This window comes from Gambusia affinis, linkage group LG10 (genome assembly GCF_019740435.1).
Source record: "Gambusia affinis linkage group LG10, SWU_Gaff_1.0, whole genome shotgun sequence".
Taxonomy (NCBI): Eukaryota; Metazoa; Chordata; class Actinopteri; order Cyprinodontiformes; family Poeciliidae; genus Gambusia; species Gambusia affinis.
In genome coordinates, this window is record NC_057877.1 from 22,233,246 (window position 1) to 22,252,062 (window position 18,817).

Below are 18,817 nucleotides of genomic sequence, written 5' to 3' on the forward strand. Positions count from 1 at the left end.
AGACAGAATAACAGGAATTATGTTTAGAGGAGTAAAAGTGAAGTTTTGAAACCTAAGAACATCATACCAGCTGTAAAGCACGGTGATGGCAGCATTGTACAGTTTTACCTGTACATTGTGTGACATGTATCATAATGTGTCATGATATTGGCGATAACATCGGTAGTGGTCGATATTAGTCTTTTTTTTATATCTGTTTCGGTCAGATAAATAAAACCAGGTAGATGTTAACAATGAAAATTGGATTTCATCTTGTCATTTGTTTCTGGTCGTTTGTTTTCCAAAGTTTTCAAAATGGCAGAGAAATATACAATATTGTTATATCGGTTATTAGCTAAAACAGCAATATTAATTTGGATATTGATATCGGCCCAAATTTTCATGTGGGTGCATCCTTTATAATTTTCAATGTTACTAAAACTGGAATGAAAAATTCATAAAAAATGTTTTGTGCTTAAAAACTAGTGAGTTTTTCCACCCAGTTGTGGTTTTTGCAATATCTCTGCTTTTGTAAGTTGTTAAATAAAAACAAACGTGATTTATTTTTAATTTCATACATAATAGAAACGCACTTAAATGGAATTGGGATTTTATGAAAGCCTCAAATTTATTTGACATGCATGCATTTATTAGGTGCAAAATTATGACCACAAATGTTCCTCTCTCTGGTTTGCAGCATTATAATAAAGCCACCAAAGAGCATGCAACTTATATTATATATATATATATATATTTATGACAGTTCTAGTTTCATTTTTATTTAAGCATTGATATGCATGTGTGAAATCCAGCAGGTATAGGTAAGACGTACAGTGTGTTTGTGTATCATACAGCGCCAGCTCTCTCCGGGCCCGTTTCACGGTTCACACCCTCGCTTTTACCGTCATACTACGCTGCAGGGGGTGGGGGTACACCGGGGGGGGGGGGCGGCCCCTGCTGATTCAGAGGTTAGGAATTTGCATCTGATTGCTGTTTGTCAACCAATGATGTGACTGTGCAGGCTGGGAGAGTGTCTCCACGCCTCTCTCTCATGCTCTGTCTCAGTCAGAGCCAGACTCCGAAACTCTGAAAACACGATTCAGAGCCGAATGCGTGGATATCATGCAGCCAGTCACATGAAACCACTTGATTTTTAGCCGATATACATACACACGAACCACCTCTCCTTTTACACCGAGTTTGGTGCCTTCTTCTTCTTCTTCTTTTTTTTTTTTTTTTTTTTTAATTATCCACTTCCTCTGATCTGAAGAGGAGACCACGAATCAAGACAGACGGGGGAAAACTGGAATGTTTCTTCCGCTTCCAAACAGTGAGAAAATCGAACGGAAGCCGATGTGGTAAGGTTGCATTTGTATTCCTTCTGCCGTATTTATTCTCGTGCAGACTGTGTTATGTTTACATCTTCAATTTATTGTCTTTTTTCAACTTATCTACTTTGCTTGAGTAATCAATTAAAGAACGCTATTATTTTTATTGTTTAATAAAATCGATGCATTATCAAATGACTGATCAATAACCTATAGCGAATGCGGCGGATGGATTTGAGTGCTGTGAGTCATCGAACATATAGACGTTAACCTACGCTGAGTGGACGGGCACTATTTTTTTTAATCATAAATTTTCAAAAAAAAGTATATGATGTATGATTATTATATACAAAGTTTTGATTTATTTGCTTATATTGAAATTATAGGCAACCAAAAAAAATTATCAAAACTATTTAGGCTGATGTTTTGAAGTTCTGTTGTCAACCTCGGACTGTAACTAACGTTCGAAAACTGACCGTAATTTAGTAAATATTACATGATTGTTTACCATGTCAGGCTGTCTTTTTCACAGCAGTACAACAACAAATAAACAAGTATACGTTTCTGACCAACTGTAGACACCAAAACTACTTATTAGAGTTATTCTATTTGAATTATTCACTATATTTTTTGTTTAGCTAATGGGGTGACGCATCCGCTCCAGAAGGAGGGTTCAATTTCAGAACGCCATTAAATATCCGCTTCAGGATTGCATACCATAAGCACGTACAACTGCCCTTTCACTGACATAAAGAAGTCAGTGTATGACTGCATCCACCACCATGCATTTAAATAGAGTAGTGGCTACCTAAAATGTCACACTGAGGGTCACATTTGAAGTATGGAGGTAGCCCAACAAGTGTTTGCCATAATAAACAAACAAATGTGAGTGTGTGTTTAAAAAAGCAAGATTGTTATGGGATTTCAAAAACAAAAAGTGATTAAATTACTCCTTCTACATACTATAAAAAACTAAACAAATGACTATTGGTTAATTTTCTGCAGTCTCAGCGTTTAGTTCAGTGACATGTAAGTCATTTAATTCACCCAAAAATCCTTACTGTATGTTCTTATTTTAAGTAAAGTTAAACAATGAAGTTAACTCCTAAAACTAAAATCTTCGTCTGTGTCATTAATAGTCTCGATAATGAATAGCGTGGGTATGTTTGTTTTACATTATTGCTTCAAATTCCTGAAATTGGAACACTCGAGTAAAATGCCAATTCAGAATTGACAGCAGAGTTAGTTGTTTAAATGGCATTAAAAAATGAATGAAAGAAAATGGCCACCACTGACTCCCTGAGATCAATATGCCTATTATTAATGGGGGAACCAGCAATTTAAATAGAGAACAAAGACACTGTCAGCTTAATGTTATTTACCATATTCATTATATTATGATTTGGGAAATACGTGACTGCTGGTTCAGTTCCCTACAGTTATAGTTATAATAGGCCCTGGAATAATTTCCACATTCACTTCTTCATACCCACCTTTTGTATCTACACCTTGCCATTTTATTTTGGTTCTAATTCCCAGTTATTTTTACTTATTTACGGTATAAATCCTAAGGGATCTCCTTCAAGTGCATCCTATTTAATGGAGTCACAAAACCACATTTTCTAACATAGAGTTAGTAGTTTCGGAGAGTAGTTTGTACAAAATTACTTTAAATTGTTGGTTGTCAAAGCGAGTGCTTAACATAACTCTTGATGGGTGTGGCTAGACATATGGTCGCTATGAAACTCTGAACTATCGAAGCATTAAGAGGCAAAGGGGTGAAACTATTTTAGATTATCTGTCAGAGCAGTTTGTCATCAACATTTGATCTGTCTTCGGATCTATATAACTGGTGTTATAATTGCACCTCTAAAACCTGGTGAGAGGTCAGCTATAAATGTGAAATATACCATGATAGAAACAATATTACATTCCAGGTGTTAGATGTTGCAAGCTTTTTCATCTGGCTTTAAAAGCCAGCATGTATGCACTGCAATTAAAGAACTAGAACTGCACCTATCGCCGTATATGTAAACAAAGCCTGCCCTGCCTATCAAGTAAATATCATACTGAGGGTCATTGCTAGAAACTAAGAGTGCCTTTAAAGGATGAATGCTAAAGATAGCCAATGATTGGAGTAACAGTTGATATAGTGATACAGGCAAGATAACTGAGAGTTCAGATAAAAATTTAAGTTAAATTGTAAAGTTCTGATTTCTAAAAGTTTTGGTTGTAACAACCACTAAACTCTCTAAATTGTCAGCAGTACATTTGTATTGCTGAGAAATCAAAACATTTGGGAATGACAGACTCTTCCCTCTGAGCCACAACAGTGTGTAGTGGAAATATCCGCTGTGTATAATAACTGAGTATTCCCCTGTGTGGCGTCAGCCAACATAAACTAGGTCAGCAGACTTCTCATTCCAAAAAAAAAAAAAAAAAGTTCAAGAGGTCTTTCTACTGTATTTTTTTCTTCTTTTTTTCACTGGAGAATTGGCTCGGTTACACAAAGCTGTCAAACCTCACAGCCACATCCAAAACTGGCTGGCGTTCTGGCATTTGGTTTGTGGCCAGTGTTAAAGTTTCTCACCAAGAGGCTGGGGGTGGGAGAGTGCAGCCACAGGAAGCAGGTTTTGTTTTAAAGGCATGTTTAGTTCTTTGTCTTAATGACCTTCAGCAAGCACATTCAGAAAGGAATTACAGCTGCTTTCAGTGGAGATTTTCTGGTTTGGTCTAAAGAATGACGTCAACAGGTTCCCCCCTCCGTCCTGTTAAAAAGTTTGGTCAAATAATAGCCCTATTTGGGAATTTCATATTACTGAAGTTCTTCATTAACTGTGTTACTGTGACATGACTAGTAAAAAGTTATAAAAAGGTTCCTGGAGTAGAAATATTGCCACAGACTGGAGGTAAATATGGAAGTTGAAAACAAAGAAAGGGATGAAGAAAGAGACGTTTTATTTCTTATTTTGCAACAGAAGTAGTCTTCCAGTCTGTGGCTTGTTGTTGGTAGATAAAAGAAAGTGTCAGCTGCTGAATTGCAGAATGTGGAACAGTCTCGGGAGAGATTTCTTTGCCCTTATCACACCCGCCACCCCACTGTGGGCCAATCACCTTAGCTAAAAAATGCCTGGCTAATCTCTTTGGTCCAATCTGGCATATGGTATCCTTCCTCTGACCGGTACTGCCCCTTCGCACCAGTGTTTCCAGTGGAGAGAAATGCTGCTGCAGCAAGCAGGTGGGGGTGGGGTATCCAGGGGCATTTCCGTTGTGATTGGCCCTGTGTGGATTAGAAACGTATGAGAGGTGATCAGGTTCAGCTATTAAAAGGCCTCCTTTCGCTGTTGCATGCACGGCTTGTTACTAAACTTAAAGATCGGTATGCTACTCTTTATTTGGAGAACTTTTGCCTAGGTTGTAGTTTTATGGAGACTTCTCTTCCTTTCAACTCAAAGTGTTGAAATAGGAGCAGACCTTGACCTGATGAATAAACCAGGCCTTGTGACTGCACACATTGCAGGATTTTGGAGGTTAATAATAATCAAAAGCGCTACGGGGTGTAGAGTGTTGGCGTCTGAAAGAAATCTCACATTTTCATCACTGTTATAGTTTACAATGTCAGTATCAGCTGGAAAGATGTCTTACTCCCGGAAGAAAAGGTGAAACAATATTTAATAGGAAATATATGCAAACTAAGGAGTCTTCAGAAAATGTTAGTGGTATATGACAACCCCTCCAAAACGGTTAAAAGGTGGTTGGGATCGGTTTAACGAACGAGCGCCTCCGGAAGGAAAAAATCTAGGTTTTAAAAGATTTTTCATGCCTAGACAAAGACAAGAACCAGCTCATTTTAAATTATAATAAAAATATATTTATGGATGTCCATTTCAGAGGGAAGATTTAAAAAGTTATGGTATCAAAACTACTAATGGGTTCTATGCTGAAAGTGTCTTTTTTCCCCAATCTGTTCTACAGTAGACCGATATCTATTCGTGGTTCAGTATTCACGGATTCAGCTGTTTGATGACTGATTTGTGGGATGCATCTCCAAATTATTAGCAGAAAATCTGCCTCTTTGCAGATTATTTTCACAGAACAAAACACAAAGATTCAAAAGAAAAGGCACAAATGTCTGCATTCAGAGCGAAGAGAAGGAAGACCGTAGATATTAGATTCTGTGGTAGTGATAATACGGTTTCCACTGTAGTGGAATTATAGTTCGTTTTAATCCATACCAAGATATATTTGGGGTTTAAACTATTAAAATAGGTAGTTTTAAGTGTTTTAGAGGGAGTCTCAAGAATTTTGAGATTTTAGCTACTGCATTTAGCTAATTAATGCTTATAATATACATCCAAAGCTTTATAGCTATATGTCTAGTTAATGTTTTCTCTGAGTGTATTGACAACATAATAACACTGTTCTGTCCCTCCCCCACTTGTTGCTTAGCACAACTACTTCACTGTGAAAAGGCTACACTGCTTTTTGTCTCACTCCTATAAAAGGCAAATTCAGCTGCTTGGAAAAATGTCCTGTTGTGAAAAACATTGGCAGTCATGGAAACTGAAAGGGGGGCCACAGATTACTCGTATAAAATTTAATTTGTTTTAAAACTGCTGTTGGCATGTTACGAGCGACGTGTTTATTAAGCAGCCGGTGGAAGCTTGGCTACCAAAGCAGATAGTCTGACTAATAAAAAAGCTTATTTCACTGTAATACTCAGCAAAAAAACATAGTATTCTGTTCAATGTGTTCCTGAAAACTAAATGTTAAACTAAACTTAGTGGTTGTTTTGTATTTTTGTTTAAGTCAGTGTATGAAAACATAATGTAAAGCTTTTAGAAACCATTATAATTGTGATGATCAATCAGTAACTTTAGCAGCAGTAGAAACTTTGTGTAAATAGCGTGATATCATGAAACTAGGCATGGGCCCATAAGTTATTTCCATGGCATAATAAAACCACAGGTCTGCTGTAACAGTACCAACACAAAGATTTAAAAGTAAATTATGCACCTCTGACTATTATTTCGTTGTTGTTGTTTTTTAGGATTTCCAACCAGCTCATAGTTTTGCAACTGGTGTTTGTAAAACTTTCTCAAGCGTTTTGTGTTTTCTTTTAATCCGTGATATTATTTTATTGGTCAGGAAAAAAAAAAAAGAGGAAGAGGAATAGATTTTGCAAATAAGATAAAAGACTTACTTTACTGAGCAGTGTTGGCTTTCTTGTGTGTTGTCACAGGAAAAAACATTCACACATCACTAATTACCTTAACCGTTGCAGCCCAGAATGTGATCTTCATTTGGTGCCGTTTCTTTTCTGGGCTTTTTTTAGTTTCTCTGTGACACATGAGGTGCTGCTTGACCACATCTGTTTTCTTACATCTTTGGTTTCTGGTGATTCGTCCTCTCATTCTTCTTGTCGATATTGTGTTGTTGTCTCTTTTGACCAAGTCTTTTCTTAGAAGATGTCAAATCTAATTCCTTTTCACAGAGAGATATTGTGTAATAGTCTATCAAAACAAGTCAAAGTTCTTCCTGGTGTCTTAAGCATGTGTTGATGTTTGTTAAATTCACGTCTCTGCACAATGAAATGTCGTTTTAAGGGGTGAAATCCACCCGGCTTCCTGTCACAACAGACGCAGGTTGATCTTGACTGAAAAGGATGTTTGAAAAACGTTTGGAAGCAGAAAGTGTAGCATGCAAATAGAGCGCCGAGTTTGCCTCCGGGCACCACGGCTGAGTGAGCTGCAGTCAGTGGCAGTTTGCCACTAAACTGGTTAGTGGCTATGAATTAATGGCAGGCAAACATGCAGGGACAAGACAGGCAGGTTTGTTTGTTTTCTTATGATCAAACTACAGAATAATCTTTTACGGGGTTATGGAGGTTGTTGTTTTCTTTGAGGTTGTCACTGTTTAAGTTGCTTTCCAAAGCCTCTGGGTGTGGTAGGATTACAGCATTTCAATACCAACCCACCTGCAGACATCAGCTTGCATTGTGTTGCATTCAATGTGCGCATTCTTTTAGCACCCAAGCTGTCCTGCTAATAGAGAAAGTCGAGGCCAAGCGGTTTGGCTGCCTTTCAGTTGTTCTCGTGCCAAAACTTACTTCTTTACTGTATGACACATACTGCTGGATTTCTGCTATTCATTCAGAAAAAAGCGCCAGGAAACTTTAAGCTGTTTTGTTCGAGGGGGAATCCCATCAAGGCTGACTGTGACGCAGGTGGGAGGAAGGTTGCAGAAGTTTCGGGATGCCCTGCAGTTCCCGAACCAGACTACCACGGTGTGGGCTTTCCATACGCGGTCAGCGGCTCCCGCTGGGTGTAGCGGCAGTCTGCCCGGATACCAGCACACAGCTGCAGCATGCTGACACGTCCATCAAACATGGAACATTTGTGTTTTATATTTGTGTCAGGAGGCAGTGACAGCCGTCCTCCGGTAGTCAAGGCTAATTTAATCAGATCCGTTTCCCCCGTCAGCAAATAAAGATTTTTTTATAGATGTGCCTGCACATAAAACTTTAATCTGCATTTTGCCCTTCAGTGGCAACCTTTATCCAGGATGTCTCCAAGTATGAGACGTACAGCTCTTTTATTTACAATTTCCACTCGTTCATCTTATCTGTAAAGACAAAAACAACAGGATTGTTGAAGATCACAATGCAATGACGCAATTGCAAAGCCGTATAAACTAACAAGTTGATCCAGTTTTTATGGCATTCAGTCAAATGTTCAAACCCCCTACTCCACCTCTCCCTCACGAGGTGAATCATCTTCATACCGACAGTCTGGAGTGTCAGCAGCAGCGCATCCGACGCTGCAAGACACAACATGAAAATCCTGCGTCCAGAGTCGTAGTTTCTCGCCACAAATGAGCTTTTATACTGAAATTCACCTTAAAGTCTCACACCATCACATTAAGCACAGATGCAGCATTGAATAGCGCAATTAAGTAGTTAGAGTTTTATCAAAAAACAAACTTTTATAACTGCATTATCTTTTTGAGACTATTTTCAACTAATATAATTATAGTTGCAAAATGATACAAATTAATCCCCACAAAGACAAATAAACTTTAATTTTATGCAGAACACTCCACACTGGAACTGCAAGATACTTTAAATATACAAAATAAAACACAAAAGCCAAAAAATATATATATATATTTACTTAATTAAATAAAAACTGCACACAACCAAAATCTTAATAAAATGGATTACAAGGTTTCTGTAAACATAATTACTCTTCAAAAAATATTAATCATCAAGAATCCAATAATCAGGCTCATTTTAATTTATCATGTAATTAATTTTTTAATATCCATGCTACGCTATGGTCATTATTTACATTAAGATTATGATTTATTTTTAGATAGGTTTCTTGTTTAAACAGGAAAAAAAACAGAAGCCGAATCGAACATTATACTTAATACTTAATGTTCAAAACGAATGCAATCAGGTTTTCATAATTTGGTTATTTATAATTTTCTTGATTCTTTTCTGTCTTTCAATTTTGAGATTGAGATTGAAAAACAGACAGATTTTGTTATTTTTGCTTTCTTCTTGCTTTTAACCTTCTCAAATGCATCTAAATATTGTAGAAAGACAACTTTATTAAACGCAACAAGTACTTTACAAGTTATCTTTTTCAATAAGGAAAAAAAATCTATCCAAACTGAGGCCTTAAATAGAATCTGTCTGACAACATGAAGTAGGCTAAAGAGGGGAGAGGGGAGCAAAAATCTAATCTGAATCAGGTAATCACAAACCCAAAACCGCTGTGAACTGTAAGGTGTGACGCTGGATTACGTGGTGATGAGCTACAAAGAGGAGACGGTTTCAGAAGCAGCAAGAGTTCATGTGAGCAGACGCACCACATGATTTGCAGAATCCGTCTGATCTGAGAAATATGTTGCTCAGCAACGTCTGATCAGATACTGACATGTTGAGGGCGATGATTTGCTTGTATTTAAAGCGATGCTTGGATTTGAACAGCCAGAATGAGGATCGCAACATGAGCTCAGCTCGTCTTATACTTGATTGCTGTGAGTTGTAAACGCCTGGGGTTCCCTAATCACAGAATATGCTGTGTAAGGACACACAGCGCCTGATCACAGCAGATCAACTTATATGATTTAGACAAAGTAATCCGCAACGAGAGGCTCGTGGATGAATGTTTGTTGTGGGCTAAAGTCACTGACATCTGTCAGTCTGGTAACCCCCACAGGGACATTTCCAGGACAAACATCTGTGAGAATCACTCCACAAATGGGGAATACATGAAAAGTGGTAAAATTACAGTTTGATATGGTTATGGGATGGTCTGCGGTTGCTTTGCTGCTTCAGTTTCCGGACGACTTGCTAGAAGAGATGAAAATCCAACAGGAGAAAGCCTACCAACTCAAGCGCACTTGGATTATGTAGGAAAGCACAGTTCCATGTACACCCAGCATGTGACCTAGTCAAAGTCAGAACTTAAATGAAGGGATGCACCAATACAGATACCTGAGGTTTAGTAGCGGCTGATTCTGATCCGATACAGGAAAATGGCTTAAAACTCATTGAATTACAACTTTATCAGGTAACTCTACGCCACAGTTCAATACACCAATGGCTTCATAAGCTTGGTCAAACATGTAAAAAAACAACACAACTTTAAATTATTCACACAGTGAGTTAGTTCAATTAAGGTAATAACAATTGTAAAATTAACAATAAAGAAACTGAAGCAAAAGCTATAGGCTGACTACCTTGGTCAAACGTAAAAATAAACTTTCTTTCAAACAGTTCAGATGGTCAATTACTAATTCTTAATTTAATGTAAAATAAATAATAAGGCACCACTCAAAGCATAGAATTAGACTGAATAGATCTGTCCTTATAGATTGGGAACATACCAAATGTAGAGGGTTTTTTTTTTTCAATGCTTGAACCGATACAGATATTAATATTGGAATGGTGCATTCCTGCTTGAATACACATAAAATTCTGTAGCCTGAGGGTGAAACAGACCATTCATACAAAAAAAAAACCCAAAACCCTCTAATTTGGCTAAATTAAAACTGTTTTATGAGAAGATCGGGTCAAAAATTCCCCAAGAAAATGTAAATGACTCATTGCCAGTTATTGAGACCACTTGAGAGTGGTTACTGCTGTCAAGGTTCCCTTCAGCTGAGAGGCATTTACTGCATCACATCAAAACACTTTGGTATAATTTTTTATTGTCTTTACAAATTTAACATTTTGAAACTTTAGTCTGGTCGTCTTTGTCTGATATTATTTTTATCTTCATGACCTCAAACACGTTTGACTAAAACAAGAGTAATATATATTAGGAGTAGAGCTGGACGATATGGCTGAAAAACGTATCACCACACAAGGGTTTTAGTTGATATTGATAATTATTCAATCGTTTTTTTTGTTTTAAAAATTTTAAATACTGTCAAACTAGCAACGTTTTATCAATGTGTTTTTTATTTTTAAGCAATTATGAGACTTTGTTTAGAAATTCTAAGTATATAATTGCGTATTGGACTCATGAGACTGTTAGCTAGTAGCTACTGTAAACATGCCCTGTGGTGAACTCAAATAATACCTTTATTTTGATAATAATCACATCTTATATGAGAATAACTAAAGATGTTACAAGATTATACAACACGTGTTCATGTGAACCACCAATGTATTATTCTGTCTTTTCTCATGTTTGATTATTGTACATGGGCTATTCATTTACTTGGTTTTCTTTTTTCAGAAGCAGTCTAGCAAAACGTGGTTAAATCATTTTTCTCTATTTCTTGTTATTCTCTTCCAATTATTTTCTGTGTTTAGAACTACAAAAAAACAAAAAACAAAGATACCCTCCCTAGAAGTATTTATTTTAGCACTTGCGTAAATTAGCTGCAGTTAGCCATGAGACGCTAAAGCCTTCTGCCTACATCCCCCAGAATGCTGTGCGGTTCTAGATCAGAGTTGAGAGAAATTATAGAATTTTCTGTCAGACGTATTTTCTGTTGACATCGATCACCTGTCTATCACAATATACATTGTTCTTGATTTATTGTCCAGCCCTAGTTAAGGAGGCAAATAATTTTTCACATCTTTCTAATCAAAGATGGAAGGCAGGACAACAATTCGACATCAGCAGGAGTGAATCTTCTCTTGCTCACACCGAGCTGAGCCCAACCTCAGCATAATGACAGCAGCGGTTTCCACTGGTGATTCTCATTGGTCTCTCTAAGAATGGGCTGTGAGCTGTCGTCACATGAGATTTATGTTTGCTCCCATAATGCTCGTCTCTCCATGTCAAGCCTCTACGTGAATTTGTAGCATGGCAAGGTCAATATCCACCAGCGAGCTGGCCTACATAATTGTTCTCCTTTCAGCTGAATCAGCAGATTTTTTTGTTTCTGTATGAATATCCAGACAATGGCTGTTCCTGTGGGTAGAAGAAGAAGTGCTTTCATGTACAGAAGACAAACTAGCTTTCTGTTGATCAGTTTTTCTTCGTCAATAGATGTCCACTTGTGCCTGGATCCCTAAACTTTTAATTGTGAACAGTTCTGGGCTCAGACTTGCTAACATCTTACTCAGAGTTAACTTCTCTGAATCACATAAGACAGGGGTGTCAAGCTCATTTTCCTTTTGGGCCAAATCAAGATTGTGAATGTTCTTAAAGGGCCAGTCGTGCCAGAATGCGGTGATAAACCCCATTAACAAACTGTTAAAATACTGATAAATACCCGTCTCTGCGTTTTATAAGTTATTTAAATTCAACGTCTTTTCACTTTGTTCAGTTCCTTCAAGATTTTGAGATTGATTTTGTGATTTTTTTGCAGTTAAAATCACAAATATAGAAATTGTTTCAATGAATTTTGCAAGATTTGATTTATGTATGACATTAATTGTGACTTTGTTAATTGTCGATCACAGACGAACTAATAATTTGACATCAAATAAGGCCGAAGCAGCAGTATCGTAAAAGTACAAATACTGCCACCTACAGGTGGGAGCTAGTGGTCGGTAAACCCAATGTTTTCGTTCATTTTTGCGTAAAATTTGCAATAAGCTTACAGTTGTACATTAGCCAGAACAAATGTGGGAATCTGAATCAATCACAGAAAACAGGATGGACTGATTGGTGAAATTTAGGGCCACACAAAAAGATATGGCGGGCCAGATTTGGGCCCAAGGCCTTGAGTTTAACACATGTGGATTAGAGGATCCAGCTTGTTTTTTCAAGTGAAATACAAGAAGAAAACTCTTAAATCTGGCCCTGTGTAATTACCGCCGCAGATTTGGAGCATTCAGCCCATTAATGTGGTCAGCAGCGGCAGTACAAATCACTTTCTCAGCCGGTGGGAGTCAGCTGCTTGATATATGGCTGCTGAGAAGCGGATCGCTGGATTATTTTTGTTATATGCCTCCTTAATTTATAGCATGGCTGGAGCTTATCAGATTTTGTTTGTTGTATTGCCTCGCCTGGCTGGAGGAGGTCAGTGGAAAATGCGTGACCAGCCTGTGCGACACTTCCTCAATGATCTTGTTGTTGGTGCAGTGGGGCTCAATGGAGCCTGTGTTACTGCCTTACTTGGTAATACTGCAAGGAATGTGAGAGAGGGATTCATAATCAAGACCAGCACCACTGAGCAACAATTTGCTTCTATGATCTATGGGACGTTTTTTATGCCAAAAGCAGGAATTGATCACAAAAATCTTCCTTTGCTCCTAATTCTTGTCACTTTGGGTATTACTGGGTTAAACCTGCAAATTAAAGCAAGAAATTTACATGTTTTACAACAATTTATTCATTATTTATAAGTAACTACCTTTGGTGTTGTAAAGGAAGATGATTATTTTCCTTCCTCACACTTTTTATAACAAATCATCTGAAGCAAATTTTTCTGTCTGTGTGACATAAAAGTAACAAATAAAGACAAAACGAATGGTTTCAAACTAGAAATTTTTGTTAGTTTAGAGCTCCCCTTCAGTTGTTTGATGGTAAATAAACATTTTTGCGCTCTTATGTTCTTCTGCCAGAGTTTCCTTTCTGAGATAAAAATAAAAAAAATATAAAGAAATAAGTCTTATGGAGAATCTATGTAATTTTCTCCCGAGTTTCTTCCAGCTGCTACAATTAAACCACTGTTCCTTTAAAAAGCTGAAAAATAATTGATTTAGTGAATTAAAAGTCTGTATTTCATATTTTCCACAAACAAGTAATTATGTTATGCACAGTTATGACAGTGCTGCATATATTAGAAATAATAAGAAATGTTAAAATTAACCTCTGTCTCTTTAAGGACCTCTACCTTCAGTATGTCATCACAACGCTTCTCCATGATGCCGTTTGCCATTGTTCCTTGGAGAGCTTAACTCAGTTTCAAGGATTTTCTTACACATGCTTGAATTCAAATTCAAATTCAAAAATACTTTATTAATCCCAAAGGGAAAATAGATGTTGTTGAAACTCATAACAATGAATTAAAACATTGAAAGTTTGCTTTCAATGAGGGAATGACATCATAACATAATGTAAAGCTCAAGAGTAAATTTTCCATTATACCGCCCCTTTAATCAACCAGTTATTTAAACTTTATTTATAAAACGTTCTTTGAGCTGTTTTACAGAGATAAACAGTAAAACATTCCTTAGAGTGAAACAATATCAATCAAGTAACATTAAAATGAGAAAACACAAGTAAAATGTAAAAACTACTACAAAATAACCCAAATAACAGACGTTTTAAAACCTGAAAGGGTTAATAAATCTGATAGAAACAACAAGCTAAATGTAGGCATTGAATATTTCAGTTCCAAGAGGAGAAGATGAGTTTGTTGATAACACTGGCCTGGTACCAGTATAAAGAGGTACCAGTCGTTTCAAAACACAAAATGTTTTCTTCCATATTTTTTTTTGATCATCATCAACAGTTACTGTAAAAAGGGAAGCATATTTGGGTTTTGGATACAGTAATTCACAACCTTTAAAGCCCACCTTAGACACAACTGCTTCCTTATGTGATGTAGTAAAAAAAGAAAAGAACAATTTTTACCAAGTTAAGTATTAGAAAGAAATACTGACCTCCACTCAACTTGTTTAAAGGGAAAAAAAACAACCCGTTTCTGAAAGAGAGAACATCTTCGGGTGCAACTACAAGTACAAATGCAGAGATCCTGGTTGGATTTGGTAAGAGAATGGAAGATCACAGTGCAATTTATCCTGAACATCAACTGAAAGGCCACTCAATGAGGAGGAAGCCCACAGGCTCAAATGTTGAGAAAAGCTGAAAAAGGTGAAACCCAATTTAGTTCCACCAGCTCTGTCTGGAGAAATGGGCCAAAGCTTCAACAAACTACTACAAGAAGCTTTTTAATTCTTCCAGACCGAACGGATCGGCGATAATCCAGCCAAATTTGCAGTACCGTAACTCCGCCACACGTTGCGCTATCTGAAAAATTCCAACGGTTTCTGAAAAGGGAGACGTTGCGCTCTCCAGTTAATATCAGGTTATTACGGTACTTTCACCACCGCCACAGCAGGCAGTGAAATTAATATGAGAGGGACTCTTTTACTAAACGGTAAATTGCGAAAATAACTTGCTAGATATTGAAAGTTCCAGATGTTATGGATAAATTGGGAAATATATTTACTCACAGGACATTTAAAGAACTGCGTACAATTAAAATAAGCAAAAAATATCCAGGTTTCTGGTACTCTGGTAAGTAGAAATAGTTTTGCCCATCCAATCTTGTTGCATTCTTTACAAATAATTTGAGTTTTTGTGTGGACTAGATGCCGAAAAGCATTAAAATTTTGTTTCCCAGGTATGGACTAGGCCTCAGACTATGCAACAAAAACAGTATCTTTTTTTATTTATTGCATGTAAATATTTGGTTTCAAGTGTCCATGAAAAGTCTGCTGTACTTAACTGAATGATAGAACTGATCTTAATCACCCAGATCTACGTTGGTGCAATTAACGACAAGTCAGTTTTTGCTAAGGGGTAGTAAAATAATTATTACAACAACTTACTTTAAAGAATGACAGATCAAGTATCGCCCACAGAAACTCATAATGAACCCGCTGAAATCCAGGGGAAAGCGTTACAGTGTCACCCACATTGATTTACATGAACAGCTGAGGCGCCGGAGATGAAGCTGAACACTGGATTACCACTGTAAGAATCAGACTCTGTGATTTTCAGTCAACCAGAACAGACGTTTCATTTTAATGCATAGTTTCAGGTCCCACCCAGACCTCACCCAGCTTCTCTCAGACCGCGCGGCCCGACCAGGCAACGAGACGGGTTCTTCTCTCAGAGCATGAAAAAACATGAAGTTGCTTTTTTACCCTCCTTCAGCTGAATCGCTAAATAATAGCTGCAATGAAAACAGTAAAGCCAGCTGCAGCAATGTATGACTTTCTCTTTAGCATTTTTGGTTTTGTATTGCTTAGAGTAACAAAGCATGTGAAAAGATCAGGACACCGAGGATTATGACGTCCACACTCTTTGCATGAAGCCGCTCTTATATGTAGCTATATGTGTGTATGGCGGTGTGTGTCTCTTTATCTCATTGGAATTAGACCCTTAGCTCTCATTCTTATCACTCTGCCCTGTTTGCTCGGACCTCGCAATCTTCCACTTCTCAAATGTGGGTTTAGAAAAAAAGAGGATTAACCCATTAGCGCTTGTTGTTTCTACTTTATTCTTGATTCGGCCAACTGCCAAAGTTCCTTTGCCAGTTCCTCCTCCTGCCACCTTCTCCGACAGGTGGTCTCCCGTTAGCCTCTCAATGAGGCCTTAAAGGAGCCCTGAGGTCTGATTAATACACTCTGCTGTTATTTGATGAATTGCTGCTTTTTTTTTTGTGTCACTTAAAAACAAGACGCGACGTGAACTTCTTGAATCAATGACAGGTAGGCCTGTCACGATAGCAAATTTTGCTGAACGATTAATTGTCTTAAAAAACTATTGCGATAGACGATAGTATTGTTTGAAGACCTTTTTACACTGATTTAATGGAAATGACGTAATAATGCATGCGATTTCCTGCCAAAGATGGATGCACTTTATTTTCAAAAGAACACCCAACACTGGAACTTATAAACAAAATAAACAAAACAACCAAAAATAAAAATAAAATTGATTCTCAGTCTCCATTAACAAAAATGTACTTGAATAAAAACGAAATAACATAAAGCCAAAGTGTAAATAAATACTGCATTCAACCAAAAGAGTGCAGATTATAAAGTCTGTTTACCATATTGCCCTTCAGTAATCATTAGATTTAAATAGAGAAGATGGGCACATCGACTACCTGATGCAATAAAACTTTGATCGTTCTAAGATTGTGGCTTGTGATCATCCTGTAGTGTGTGGTGTGTTACGCTAGATCGTTGTGGCGCTCCGATCTAAATCAGGGGTTTTCCCCGCTGGGATTGTTAACGCAGCCTGTTGAATGTGACAGGTAGCCAATCAGAAAGCACAGATTCTCCTCCTGCTTTCTCAGGGGAAATTACCGAGGGGAATCCCAAACAGCTGAAACGGCGCAACCCGAAGTCCAGCGGACATTGGAGATGATATGTGGAAACAACATTAATGTTTATAAAACATTTTGTACAAAGAATATAGAAACAACGAGGGGAGGAGTTGGAGCGAAACCGCTACGTTGATGAACCCGGTAACTTTTCAGCTGTTCTTCGTTAACGTGACATAAATAGGTTATAATGGTTTTCATTCAGTCAGGACGTTACGCTGACACTAGAGCCACATGCGTTGCAGGTAGATTGTAGTAAAGAATTGATTAATGCCTGGTTTTAAAATTAGTTAGCTGGACTTGTAGCCATTATGTTGTGCCCACTGTTGGACATCACACGGCACATCGAACCCGATGGAACCGTTATACCTAGGATTTCTGTCGGCTAATGTGTGATCTCAGATTTTGAAAATGGGCCGACAATCGACCAATAGCACTAAGATGGTGTCGTGTGCGCTGGGCATTACACTAAGGAAATGAGGAAGGGAGGATCAGTGGAGAGCACCGGAGTTGAGCCTCTTTTCATTTAGCGTCATCAACAGAAAGAGAAAAAGGCTGGAAGAGACGATAACGGCGATAATTAAAATGACGTAGATAGTTTTAATTTATCGTACGATTAATCGATTTTTCGTTTATCGTGACAGGCCTAATGACAGGTAAGGAGCTTGTGCACTGATTGGTAATCAGGGCAAACTGGAAGGTCTCTAACTTAAGGAGATGTCATTAATACCTCTGTGTGCAGGTAGGCTGCTGGAGGTGGAAGTGTAAGCAACAAAATGTGGCTCGAAATGGAAAAATTCAATTTTGATGTGATGATTTAATTAGAAAACTGCATCTGGATGGAGTCTCACTGGCTGGGGGCCAATAAACAGCAGATTTTAGTGTCAGGGATTCAGGGAAATGAGAAAAAAAGTGTGATATTTACAAAATTATTACAATTTTATTCTTAAAATTATTCTATAATATGTTTACTACTGTTCTCATTACATAATTTTGCATTTGTATGCTTTTTTTAAAACATTGTGCTGGAATATTTTCTTGGATAGGTGAAAGGTTTGAGCAGAACATTAGGCTGATCAATAAACCACTATATCAAAATTAAATAATATTATAAATATTATTTTTAATGTAACCTGCAGCATGTTGTCGTTTTGCAGCAGCATTAGGAATAATTTCTGCTTTAAAGCTGCATTATGTAACTTTTATAAAACATGTTTTTTTAAATATTTGTTAAAAGTTGTGACAGTATAATATGAGACAGATAATCTGTGAAAAAATCAATCTCCCTGTGCTGATATCGCCATTTGTAGAAATGCACTGCATCAAAAACAACCAATCAGACCGAGAGGAGGGTCTTAGTGCTGTCAATCAACCTTGTGTCCGCGATGCTAAGTGTGCAAATGGCAAAGAAACAATTCACAATTACAGGAAAACCATTTATCCACCGTCGTCTGTGGTCATGCTAACCAGCCTTAGCATTCAAAACGAAGTGGAGAAGGAAGAGTAAGTGCTGAGCATAATTGACAGCGCTAAGACCCGCCCCCTGCTTTTGATTGGTTGTTTCTAGTTAGCACCAGGAGAAGGCAGAGAAGCTTGATTTTTTTTAAAGATTATTTGTCTTATCCCAAACAAATTTCAGCAAATATGTAAAAAAAAAAAATTTTTTATAAATGTACATGCTGCAGCTTTAAATTAATTATTGCAAGAAGCTCATCAATTCCTTGTTTCAATTTTTTTTTTCTTTTAAAATGTATGCGGCGGGTTAAGGTTTGCACGAGACAGGAAAGAAAGTGTTTGTGTTGATCTGACAAAGCAATCCGACGGGGGTCTCTCGCTCTCTCTCTTTCAAACTGGGTTTTCTTTTTTTGCTGCTGTGTTGTTTTGCACGGAGGGTGCTCCTCACAGTCACTAAAGCAGATGGTTGGCTATAAAAAAACAGCCATATGTCAGCAAACAGAAAAGGAGCTCAA

General features: G+C 37.5%; 1 protein-coding gene across 2 annotated transcripts in view; it reads left to right on the forward strand.

Moving 5' to 3' along the window:
- Nucleotides 1-1,010: 1,010 nt before the first annotated feature.
- arid3a (AT rich interactive domain 3A (BRIGHT-like)) overlaps nt 1,011-18,817 on the forward strand; it is a 70,615-nt gene continuing 52,808 nt past the window's right edge. For both annotated transcript variants that reach the window (XM_044130408.1, XM_044130410.1), the window contains exon 1: nt 1,011-1,337. The gene's annotated coding sequence lies outside the window, so the exon portion shown is untranslated. The remainder of the gene's footprint in view (nt 1,338-18,817) is intronic.